Genomic DNA, 12,407 nt, shown 5'->3' with positions numbered 1-12,407 from the left:
TATCTTTTGGAATATTGCCGGACTTAGAGCAAAAGTAGAAAACCCGCTCTGGTCTAATTCAATCAATGAACACGATGTCATATTCTTGCAAGAAACATGGGCCAAGGAAGTGTATAATTTGAACGTTTTTAAACTATATTTACCCCGGCTATAGGCTCAGTACATGGCAGAGCTAAGGGGGGGCTCTGCACTTATGTTTCAAATTGTTTTAACTGTAAAAGTATTGATATTTTTTATAATAATTATTTTTATCATATAGTCGGTTTACATATGAATAATACTTTTTGTATACGATTGTAAATCTATATAACAATGTCCCTTCAGCAGATATACCCTCAGTGTTCAAAGCCCTGAGTTCTGAACTTAACAGTGTAACTCGTAATGAGCGCAAAGAGTTTGTTGTAATATGGGGTGGCGACTTTAATTGTGCCCTTTGTAATAGAGCTGGAATAGGGAATTGTGGTCTAACGGTGGATAGGGAATCTATACTGGCACACTTTGAACACTCAGCAACGGGGGATGCCCTGAACGAGATTATGTTCATGAATGACCTAGGTTTTGCGAACAAATTGTGTCACCCGTAGGTACCGTTTTCTGCAACTTTTAACGGTAGAGGGTTATCCTTCATAATTGATTATATTCTGATTTCCTCATGCTATGGGGATAGGGTTGCTAATTATAGCGCGCTGGAGATCTCCTTAAGTGATCATTTCCCTATCAGGGTAGCAATATCTGATCCTCGTGCTATTGCTGATAAAACCCCATGGACTCACTCAAGAGATATAGAAATCGCCAGACAGAATGGCTATGCATTAAAGTGGTCCAAGGTTGTGCCTGATGAGTTTCTTTGTAATTTAATTAAGGGCTGTAATATGTGTTTTTCGGCCTGTTTGGATATGAGTTCTGACGACGCTGATATAATTAAAAACTTCAGGCAAATCACAACATGTATTAAGGAAGGGTTTATGGGTCAATGTAAAGAATTCCAAAAGTAAAAATAGGGGTTGGTTTGACTCAGTGTGCACTAAGGCGTATTCCAAACTTAAACGTGCCTTGTGCAGGCAGGATAGAGTTCAGAAACAGATTAGGGAGCTGCGTAAAGCATATAAATTGGCGTTAAAGAATAGAAGGGACATGATGAAGAGGGAAGCATGGGAGGCACTATTGGAAGCGTCTGAATTAAAGGATATGACCGCCTTTTGGAAGGCAATTAATGCGCCATATTTTAAGGATAACACTAAGGCACGGATAGAGATGGTAATCTCCGAGGATGAATGGGTGAGTCATTTTGAAACTCTTTATAACCCGATGGCCATAACTGTTGATTCCCTAAGGGAGCTGACTGAGTTTGAGAAGATCAATTTGATAAAAAGTAAAGAGGAGTTGAATCTTAATTTTACCCTGTAAGAAGTAATTAAGGGTATCAGCTCAAGTCAGGGGGGCAAGGCTCCCGGTCCGATGGTGTTCCGGTGGACATTTTTAAAAACAATGTCACTTTATGGGCACCACTGCTCACAAGAACCATTAATGCTGCCTGCTCAGTGGGACTTGTCAGTACCTGGTACGAATCGATTATAGTACCCATCTTTATAAAGGAAGATAGGGCTAGTTGTATGTGTTATCGCCCAATATCCTTGCTTGATTCGACAACTAAAATTATTGGTAGGGTTATCCTAAATAGACTGCATTCATGGGCAGATGAGAATTAACCCTGGGCGTAGTTCGCGGAGTCGGACTCCGCGGAGCTCCGCGAAGACGTAGTTGCACTCCGCGAACTACGCGTAGCTCCGCAGCCATGCGGAGTTGCTTGCTGGGCCCGTTTGCGCGCCGTTTTTCGTCTTCGGGAGCGCGGTGCGCGTGTTCGGGGCGTTGCCTGCATGCTTGGGATGGCTAGCGCGCTAAGTTACCCCAGAAGTTTGTCCCGCCTGCTTGCGTTCCCTTATTTCCTGTTCCAGGTCACAATTAACGTGGTCGCGTTGTGCAAGACATGTTCGGGAACTCATCTTCTCGTTCGCACTACAAAAGTGCGTGATCGCGCTAAATATCGCGCGAACCTACCCATGCGGTCGCGATGGGCGCAGCCATCTTGGATCACACACTCTGGCTATGGTTTTGGGCCTACTTTTGCATCTTGTTGAAATCTCTTTAATCCTTGTCTTTTTACCCACTTTTTCCAACTTTCTTTAGTTATTACCTATTTCTCTCTGTGCCTAGGTTTATATTTTTCTTTTTATTTCTACTTTTACAACTTTTCTATTGCTTTATTTTACTTCCTTCTTTTACCTTGCTTCTTCTTTCCCCTACCTTTTTGTCTTGAACTTTTCTTCTCCCCTCCACCCAGAACCATGGTCAAGGGCGCCAGCAGCAGCGGCGGCTCAAAGGGCAAGGCGCCAGTGCCCCAAAAAACCCGGCTGCCTTGCGGCAGAATGCGCCCCCTAGGGGTGAGGCCCCGCCAACTTTTTGGGGAGGAGGAGGTGGCTGCCCTGGTGTTTTTCATCCAGCGCTACCTCCCCTTGATGTTGGCAGCAGTTGGCAGGCCCGGCTCCGGCTACCACCATATTGAGGAGCGTCTCCGGCGGTGGGTGAAGGTGCGCCGGGCAGTCTTCCGCTGCTCCGGTATCCGGCGTACCCACCATCAGCTGACCCACCGTTGGGCAGACATTTTGGACCGGGAGCAGGACCTGTTGGACCTGCTTGGCGCCGAGGTCGTGGGTCTTGGTGAGTGGCTACCCCAAAAAAAAAGTGTGTGTATAATATATATCTCTATAGTAGTATAAGTATTGTTATTGTATCTTTGTAAATCTTGGCTGAATAAGTAGCGCGATGACTGTTGCTCCTAGTTACATTTCCGATGTATTCCGTTATTATATCTACTGTAATTGTATGACACTGGTCTGTGCTGCGCTTTTTCATCTTCACTGACTCTTGCGTGTTCAATTTGGCGCTAGCTTTTGCTGTTTATTGGTGTGAGATTTTCTTTATTGTAGAGAACTGAAGTTAGTTAATGCTATTATATAGTCTTGTCCCCTTCCTTTGTCCGTCAGTGAAATAGCCGTTGATGGATAATTGTACGTGTTTGCAATGCATATTGTATCATTTTTTTTCACGGCCTTCTCTTCTGCATGAATCCTCCTCTGGCAATGAATGCAAAAGTTACTTTGTTCTTCTTACCTCAGCCAGGGCCAGATTTAGGCATGTTCATTCAAGCTGTGCAACTGCACAGGGCCACCAAACGCCAGGGGCCACCCCACCAATATATATCCTTAATGTAATAATCCTCAGAGGATGGATACATATTTGCGTGGCGGCCCCTGGCAGGGATTTTGTGCCTCCGGCTCTGTTCCACTTCCAAACACCCTGACTCCCCCCTCTTCACTGGCCTCCGTGCTCCGTCCCGACCTCCTCTTCCGGGCCCCCCACCTACGCTCCCTGGCCAGGAGTCCAGGACCACCATGAGCCTAGAGCCGCCCCTGCCTCAGCCCTCCATAGAACTGATGTAGTTTGTTTATTGAGTGGGTAGGGCAGCAGTAGCATTCAGTCAGTAGCAAAACAAAATATGATGCCATGAACGTACAATTTCGTGTTAGTAAGTATGCACAAAGTTAAGCATGTCTCCTCCTTGTGATCTATGCGTTTTGCTGGCAAAAAATGAAAAAGAAATGGCTACTTACAGATAATTGATTGATTACCCCATTCTTGAATCGGTGGTGTTGTTCAGGTCTTACTGCCTCTGTGTTACTTAGTAATCTGCAATCAGAATGTTTATGGAACATTTGATTTGTTTTCTCCAAGTATATACACTAGTCAGTGAATCATGCAAGGCAGTAGTCATTTGGTAGACCAATGTTTGTTTCTTTTAATGTTGTAGCAGTGGTTTTTGAAATGCTGTCTATGTTTCACAGCACTCAATGTTTTCCTCTTTCTTTATTATTATTTCTTGCATGAACCACAGAACCCAGGGGCAAGCAGAAGACTGGGACCGAGTCGGCGGGTGAACGCTAAGAACCACAGGCACAGAGCTCCTCTACTGAGGATCCTGCTGCTGTCCCCAGTAAGTCCAACAGTGTTTTCTTTTGGAACAATGATATTTCCCTAACTTTCTAACGGAGCTTTTTTTCCAACCGATTAATGACATTTCACCTAACTAAATTTTGACAAATGCTTGTTTTGTTTTATGTTTTCAAAATTTTGGGTATTACTATCTGTCCCTGCCTTTCTGTTCCTTGAAAGAGCCTCTCCTATGACTCTCTGTGCTACTACTAGACTGTCTGTAGGTAAGCTTGCCCTGTTGCCCAGTCTTTAGTTAAGGTATTAATCTTTTAAAAAAATCTGTGATAGAAGAGCGGAAGGCACAGGGTCCACTCCTGTCTTATGCTTTTTCCTCTGTAATGTCTCTTCTTTGCCAATTGACACCAACCAAGTATGCATCCAGATGTTGGTCTACTATTTTGTAAGCGTTAGTAATGAATACCACTACTACTCTTGCGGGTATTCTTCTATGCAGTCACATACATAACTATGTATGCACCACAAAATTGGATGTTGTTGGTGATAGGCAGGTTGGACCTTACTTACTTACAGTCTTACACCTCAGTCACAGAACTCAGAGGAACCCACAATTCAATGAACGACAACCTATATGGGCTCAGTCATTGGTCAATTATTCAATTACCCCTTTCCAGAACCCCAATATGAAGATGCCAAATGCTTTTATTACACAATCCATAACCTAAGTAACCCCCTTTTGCTCACTCTCTCGTGTAAGTCTACAAGACAACAGACACTGAAAATATACTTCCGAGTCAATGTGGTACTTGAAAACCTTTATTTTGTTAGAAGTAACTAAGTAAGTAACATCAATGTTTTTAAGTTGTTCCGTGAAATACGTCAAGGCCAGGGCCACCAGAAAAAATCCAGAGTTAAAAAAGGCTGAATAAAAAGTAATCTACATTTGTACAGCTACCAGTGCACGATAGGGAAATGTGGGAAATGTCGGAGACCCCTCACCATTGAACGTATACTGGTTGCATATGCCTCTTTTTGGTAAGCTCTGGAAATCTTTGCTTCGTAGAAGGAAATCTTCTCATCTGTCGAAAGATAATGACAAAAGTGGTGCACGTTAGACAGTATGAAAACATTACATACATTTATTCAACGTTTTTAGCTGTCATGCTAAAAAAAAGGTGTAACCTGAGGCTGTAAGCAAACTCGATTCCACAATCCACATTCAAAAAGTAAATACGGGCCTTTCTATTTTCCAAACTCTTCAGGTGTATGCTTTGAACTATCATGTGGCCTCAAAGGCGTCTTCTCGTACTGCGCAACAAGCTGTGAGGTAGCATGCATAAAACTGTAGACATGTCATTGATGTACAAACTGGTTAGGTTACATGGTTCAGTCTAACTTTCCAAGGACTAGAGTAGCAGTGTAGATGAGATGAGCTTGGGTACCATACCATACCAAATAAATGCTAATATGTGTAGTGTGTTACTTACTCTGCTGTACTAGGCAACGTTGTACTTAACTGTTTTGCAGAACTCCATTCTTGGTGAACAAGTACAATGGGTGCTGTGCATCCATCTAAAAAGGTGTACTTAATTACTTATTTTTATTTGTGCAGAACCGGTACCATCCACCAGTGCCGACGGGGGCAGCGGCGCTGCGACGGCGTCAGCAGAGGCGATCCCGGAGGGGAATGGAGGACCAGAGGCACCTACAGCAGCACCGGCAGCACCGGGGGAGGAGGCAACAACGGTGGGCGATGGTAAGTTACATTCAATAGTGATCCGCATTACTTGGTGGGTGGGGAAAACTTCCTCACTGTAGTCTGATATTTATAATGAACTTGAAGTTCTACTTGACAATATATGACGCCACCTTTGTCATTACCAAGCTTAGCAAAAGCATTACCACCGGCGAGAATTGATAAAATAAGTTATACAGGCCTCTTCTATGTGACTACAACTCAGCTGTGAAAGGTTGGTGGCAGACTAAAAAAGTCTTATCCACAACATTACATGACCGCGATGGATTAACAGGAGATTGATTTTAAGTATGATGAAAGGTGCAAGGAAAAAGCACCAATCATATAATATAGAAGGATACTTTGGAATCAGCAATGCAGGTGTTTGAGAGCAGTTGGATGCATGGGTTGTTGTGGAAGCATAGAAAGGGGAAAACACAGCTGCCTGCGTGGGTGGGAGACACATCCAATATCGGTGGTTAGTGGATAGTGGATACTAGTGTTGGCAGCGGTGTTTTGGTTAAACCCAAAGGCAAGGGAAGGAGGGGACGACTGGATGCATTCCGGGTCGTTGCTGGCGAAACACAAACCACCTAACGTTTGTTGGCGATATAAAGAATGATAGTCTCTAGAGTAGACATTTACTAGTACTAGCAGGCCACTGTTAATTAATGTTAGTTTGAGACTGTCACTTTTCCCGGAAGCACAGAGTATATGATATAAAAAAACGAGATATGAAAAAGACAGGTGTTCGTATGTGACCGTTGAAGTACACCCATGCTATGTTACTAGGGCAGGCATAATGCCGTGCCAAAAAGTCAGACAAATGAAGTATATAAGGCGTAGAATGTTCAAGATAGATAAAACAACATGTTAGGTACTCAACTTGCTTGCTATTGCTACTGTACTGTGCCGCCCACTATGTGTTGGATACATTTTGTGTTCTTGATTTGCTGGGATTTTTGATTACAACAATTCTGTCTCTTTCTTTATAGTTACTCCTTCTAAACCAACGAGGAAGGAGCTGGCAGTCCGGGCCCGTCAGCGGAAACTGCAGGCCATCGTTGAGGCCTACCGCCGGCTGGTGGCTCAGGCCGAGGAGGAGGAGGAGGAGGCGGCGGCAGCAGCTGCTGCCTCTTCCAATGCCCCGGCCCCCAAGCCTGCAGGAGTACGTCGGCGTGGTCAGGCAGCCGCCCGCCGCCAGATTTTCCCCGCATCGTCCACCCCCCCACAACAACATGGCTGCCAATGTAGGTGCCGCCAGTTCCAGAGAAAAATTCTCCTCCGGGTAGCCAGGCTGGAGGCTCAAAGTAGTCAGACAAAAAGACAAATAGAGGAGCGTGTAAAGATCCTGGTGGATCAACACTTAAAAGCCCGCCGGCTATGAGATGGACCCTGTTTGCCCCTTTTTCAATCCTTTTGTTGGTGGGTGGGAATTGGGTGTTGGGTTTTTACTTTTTTTTTACATTACATTGAGCGTGGGAATTTGGTTGGGGTTAGGGGAGGCGGGTAGGGACAGCTGTGGTGTAGGATTTATATATATTTTATTTTTGTATCATCTTTAGTTATATATTACATTATGTTAAAAATAAACGAGACACAAAGTTATGTTCAAAAGAAAACATTTGAAGTTCATTTGCGTTTCTTGGGGGGTTGGAGGGGGGAGTGTTTCACCAAATAATGTACGTTGTGCAACCTCGCAAGGTTTAATTTGGCCATGCAGGTCGGCGGACAGTGCTTTTTAATAATAAAATATATTGCCCACATCTTTAACATGCAAACAGATAGATGCGGTAAACCCTCACCGAGTTATATTTGTAGTATTAGAAGAACGACCAGTCTGTCTTGCGTTATACCTCACTGCAAACTTAACTTACCTGTGATTGCTGATGAGATGATGATGATTTATGATGAAGTGTGGCACTGCAAGGGCTGCATTTGATTTCCAAGACAATGGCGAAGAATCTGTGGTTCAGAATCAGAACTTCTGTGATAGTAGTAGACAGACCCTGCCAGTAGCATTTAGAGACAAAAAGAAAGAGGCAGTCATTTGCGTGACAGACATTGTGGGGGTAGTATAAGTAAGTACAGTACATTGCATGGGTGACCCAATATTGCAACTGCTAAACTGAAACAAAACAATGGTTTTGGGGACTGGAAACTAAGTGCAAGAGAAGATAAGAAGAAGTTCAACTGTACTTGTAGTACTCACGGCAACGTCAAACTTTTCTAAATCATAATGCTTTAAACTTTAAACCCAAAAAATTACGCCAATTCATTAGATGCATTCGTTGTTTGATGTTAATGGTAAATTATTTGGCGTTATACACAGAGCTTGAGTTGGGAAGCCGCAGAAGATCCTGGCCATGCCTTGTTGACATTTCACTATTGTTGCTTTCACCACATCTGCCCCAGCAAGCGTGTGATCAAATTGTTGGTGTATATTTAATGTAAGAAACATCACACCTCAATGTAACCACGCAGCCCGGGGGAAGAGGGTTAGGGTTTGTTTAATGGATGGGTACGGGGGTTTTGGGAAAGGTTTGAGAAAGAAAAACAGTACGCATGGAGATTGGAGACAACAAAAGCAAAACAAGGAAGACGATGATTTATGATGTTGATCCGCTAGCCAATGATTGTAAGCAATGAACGTAAGAAAAGGACACGCTGAATATCATTCTTGGTTTCCCGCAATCCAATTGCTTGATGATGAGGATTTGTGGTAAGGGTGAGAGTTGATGCTCATACTATAAAGCAGTGGGTGAAAGACGTCCAGCCTGAAAAAGAAAAGGCAAATACAAAAGAATGTGAATGACCTAAACAAATTGTAATACAGTGAAGATAAAAAAAATAATACAAGAGGAGTAGTCGTATGAGAGGACTTTCAGACTGAGGCGGCTTGGATAGAATTTGTATAAGTCTACTAGTTGCATATCATTTTTAATCTAGAAGTACAAAAAAAGACAGGAGCCAGCACACAACAACAGGCCCACAACGACACAGGTTTGCCCGTTATACAAACTGCATTTCCCTAAAAATTTCACAGAGCCACAGAAAGGTGAATGAAATTGAAAAAGCAACCTAGCATTTACAAAATTAATCAACAAAATCAATGCGTCATTCTCAGTCATCAATCATACTACTATTGTACTCTACCACAGCACAGTGCACAAACATGTAGTAGCCTGGGTCTACTGTGCTGTGCCTCTTATTTGTATTTATTTATTACCTTGTATTCCACTCCAAGAAACATCGTGCATCAATCAGCTCAGATCCAACTGCCTGACAGCAAAGATATGGTGGTCACCATCATTATCATCAGCAACTCAGTCTGTAGTGAGTGACTACGATAAATTAAGTCCTGACTGCATCTGTAGTAGTAGGAACACAAGTGCGTAAATAATTTCTATTATTAGTAAATAAAATGGAAAAATTGGCTATCACGTGAGTCTGAACTGAAGTTACTAGTATACTTCAACTCCATGCACATTTGCTCAGAGTCAGCAAAAAAATACATCCAATGCAATGCATGGCATCATTCATTTTTATACCTGTTTTGCTCTTCTCTTTCACTGTCAGAAGATTGATCACAGATGCTGCCGAGCCTTTGTAATGCGAGTCACAACAAGTTGACTTCAGTTGTGGATGCCTGCTCAAGTTTCTTTTGACACAGAAGAGTCGTCTCTGAATGCCTGCAGACAGAGGTGGTAGCCTTAAGAGTAAGACTCAGCAAGGCAGTTATTATGAGTTGCAGATTTCAAATGAAATAGAGGATGGCTGTAGTCATGTACGGTTCACTTGTTATGGAGGGACTGTTAGAGGCTACATTATTGTTATTGTACTATACTCCATCTACAACATCAAATGTATGGCTGCCAAGATGGAATTGTATTGACTTGAGTGGGAGTCAAGAAGATGGAGCAAGACTCTGAGGAGTGCAGTCAACATGGAACATAAATGCACAGGCGTGCAACTCCAGGAGGTAACTAAAAAAGATACAGCGAAAATAAATGCACAGGTGTGCAGCTCCAGTAGGTACATTAAAAGAATGAGTGGTGGGGATGGATTTGGTTGAGCTTTTTATTTTAAGATTAGCAGTTTTGCACCCGAAAGTCATTTTTAATAAGAAAATAAATAACACAAATAAAAGAAGGGAAAAAGTAACAATTTAAAAGCCTATTGGTCAGGGAAGAGGTGCTCGTCCTCAAACTCTGTGGGTCCGGACAGCAGTAGGTCATGTAACCCAGCAGTGATGAATTCTTCGGGCTCGCTTTCTTCATCCTGCTCTGATTCACGTACAGTATAGTCTGGTGGTATGAAGTGTTGATTCATTTTTATCATTGTCAGCCTCTCGACGCTTTTGGGGGAGAGACTGGTCCTTTTTGATGTCACAATGGCACCAGCAGCACTGAAAACCCGCTCAGAGGCGACACTGGCTACAGGACAAGCCAAATACTTTATCGCCAGCCTGCTCAGCACTGGCCACTGTCTCCTTCTTTCATACCAATAGACCAATGGGCTTTGCTCCAGGAACACCTCTGTTGTGTCATCCAGATAGGCCTGAACCATCCGCTCAGTGTTCATTGGTGCTCGGCTTTGCTGCTCCTCTTTCCCCTTTGCAACAGCAACGGACTTACCCATCCCCTTCTGTAGAAAAAAAGCAGTTATGCTTTTGGTTGTGTCTGCTGAATCAGATCGTGTAGGTGCTGCTTTTGGTACTGTTGGTGCATGCTGGGAAGCGGACGCACCGCTCTCATGCTCTGATGAACTTGCCTCAGGAGGATGGCCTGGAGTACTTTGACTGTCCTGGGCTGGCACTGGCAGGCCTTTAAGTAACAGCCGTACAGTTTCGAAATCATTAGCTTCCACAGCTATGGAACTTTTGTAATTGGCAACATCCCCATCTGAAAAAGGAATGACTGCGCTACTGCTGACAAACAATTTGTACCGTGGATCCAAGATTGTTGCAGTTATGTAATTTGGATCTGACACAATCATTTTAAGCCTTGCATTTACAGATAAGCGGTTGCGTAAGGCCTTGGCCAAGGTACATGCATCAACTTTTTCTTCGTCACCTTCGTATGTTTCACAGACCTCCTGCAGCTGTTGCTCGAGCATGTACAACAATGGGATGGCTTGGCCCATAGTACAGTCCTCCCTGCTAACTGCACGTGTGAACACCTCAAAAGGTTGTAGCATCTCTGTCAAGCATTTAATGATGTCCCACTGCCACATCTCAACGGTCAGGGTTTTAAGATTAACAGTAGGATCCACTAATCTTCTTGACATTACATAAGCATTCAGTGGTATGTACTGCTCAAAGAGACGCTCAAGCATGAAATAAGTAGAGTTCCAACGTGTTGGGACCTCCTGGATCAGTGCTTTGACTGGCAAATTATGCTCCCGCTGAATGACGCGTAGCAGCTTCCGCGCTTTGAAAGAATGGTTAAAATGCGTGCATATTTTTCTGCAGATGGTCAGTATGGTGCTGACTTGGAGTTCATTTTTCAGAAAGTCTTGCACGACTAAGTTAATGCAGTGTGCCAAACAGGGTACCCTGAAATACTGTCCATCTTTCATTGCCCTCACTACATTACTGCCATTGTCGGTGGCAACAAAACCAATCTTAAGGCCTCTTGGTTTCAGCCATTCAAAGACCTTGCTGTTAAAGTCAGACAAAATGTTGTCAGCAGTATGATTTTTCTCCATACCAAACATGGCTACAGTTGCATGTTTGCGAGTGTCATTGAAAATCCCAGCAACGTCAAGAAGGCCTGAAGTTAACTTGTCTTTCACACCTGCAAAAGAGATCCAGTGTGCGGTGATGCACATATAATCTGCTGTGGCTTTGCGACTGCTCCACATGTCGGTTGTCAGGTGGATACAATGGACAACACTCTGTTGTAAGGCTTTCCCAATCAATCCCAGCACGTCGTGGTGTAGTGCTGGAATAGCAACTCTTGCAAAATAGTAGCGACTGGGAACGTCCCATTTTGGGGCGAGTGTTGCCACTAATTGCCGAAATCCCACTGCCTCAACAAATGAAAATGGGAGAAGGTCGAGTGCCAACATTTTTGCAAGTTTCGCATTTTACAAACGTGCTGTTGGGTGGTTCCGCTCGTACTTTCCCTCCTGCCTAAACATGCCAGTAATGGTAAGCTGCTTGGTAATTCTTTCTGTTCTGCTAGACGGACCACCTTTCAACGCAGACTTTTCACTCCTTGTCCTTGGTGTCTCCGGCTGACTCTGGTGCCACTGAGAAGTTGCTGATGCTGAGGATTTGGACTGCACCACTCCAGTGCTGGCGACAGGGCACATTTGTGTACCACTCCCAGATAGAAGGTCATCGTCTCCCTCTTCTTCCATGAGTGGACCTTGTAGTACTGTATCCTCCCCACCAACACCAGTGCTTACATCTTTTAAGCTTGCAAGGTGGTTCTCCCATTGAATTGTGTGTGTTTTTTTCATATGGGTCGTTGGGCCTCCAGTACCATAGTTTGTACCAATCTTACCACGACTAACATTGGTGTGACAAATGGTGCATATAGCAATGTTCTCCTGATGTGGGTGAACCGTAAAAAAATCCCAGACTGGGGAGCTAAACTTTTGTCTCCTGCCATAGGAAGAGGAGGACCCACTTCCAATGCCGGATGAACTGGAGCCT

The 12,407-nt window shown here is 43.8% G+C and overlaps 1 long non-coding RNA gene across 1 annotated transcript; it reads right to left on the bottom strand.

The window, feature by feature from the left end:
* Window positions 1-3,688: 3,688 nt before the first annotated feature.
* LOC147712919 (uncharacterized) lies at window positions 3,689-7,743 on the bottom strand. Its single transcript, XR_015295776.1, has 3 exons — window positions 7,621-7,743; window positions 5,008-5,087; window positions 3,689-3,747 (listed from the first exon to the last, which is right to left on the bottom strand). It is a non-coding gene; the product is annotated as an uncharacterized LOC147712919 (long non-coding RNA).
* Between the last annotated feature and the right edge of the window lie 4,664 nt (window positions 7,744-12,407).

Source organism: Lissotriton vulgaris, chromosome 5 (assembly GCF_964263255.1).
Source record: "Lissotriton vulgaris chromosome 5, aLisVul1.2, whole genome shotgun sequence".
Classification (NCBI taxonomy): Eukaryota; Metazoa; Chordata; class Amphibia; order Caudata; family Salamandridae; genus Lissotriton; species Lissotriton vulgaris.
This window is presented reverse-complemented; position numbering and strand designations above follow the sequence as displayed.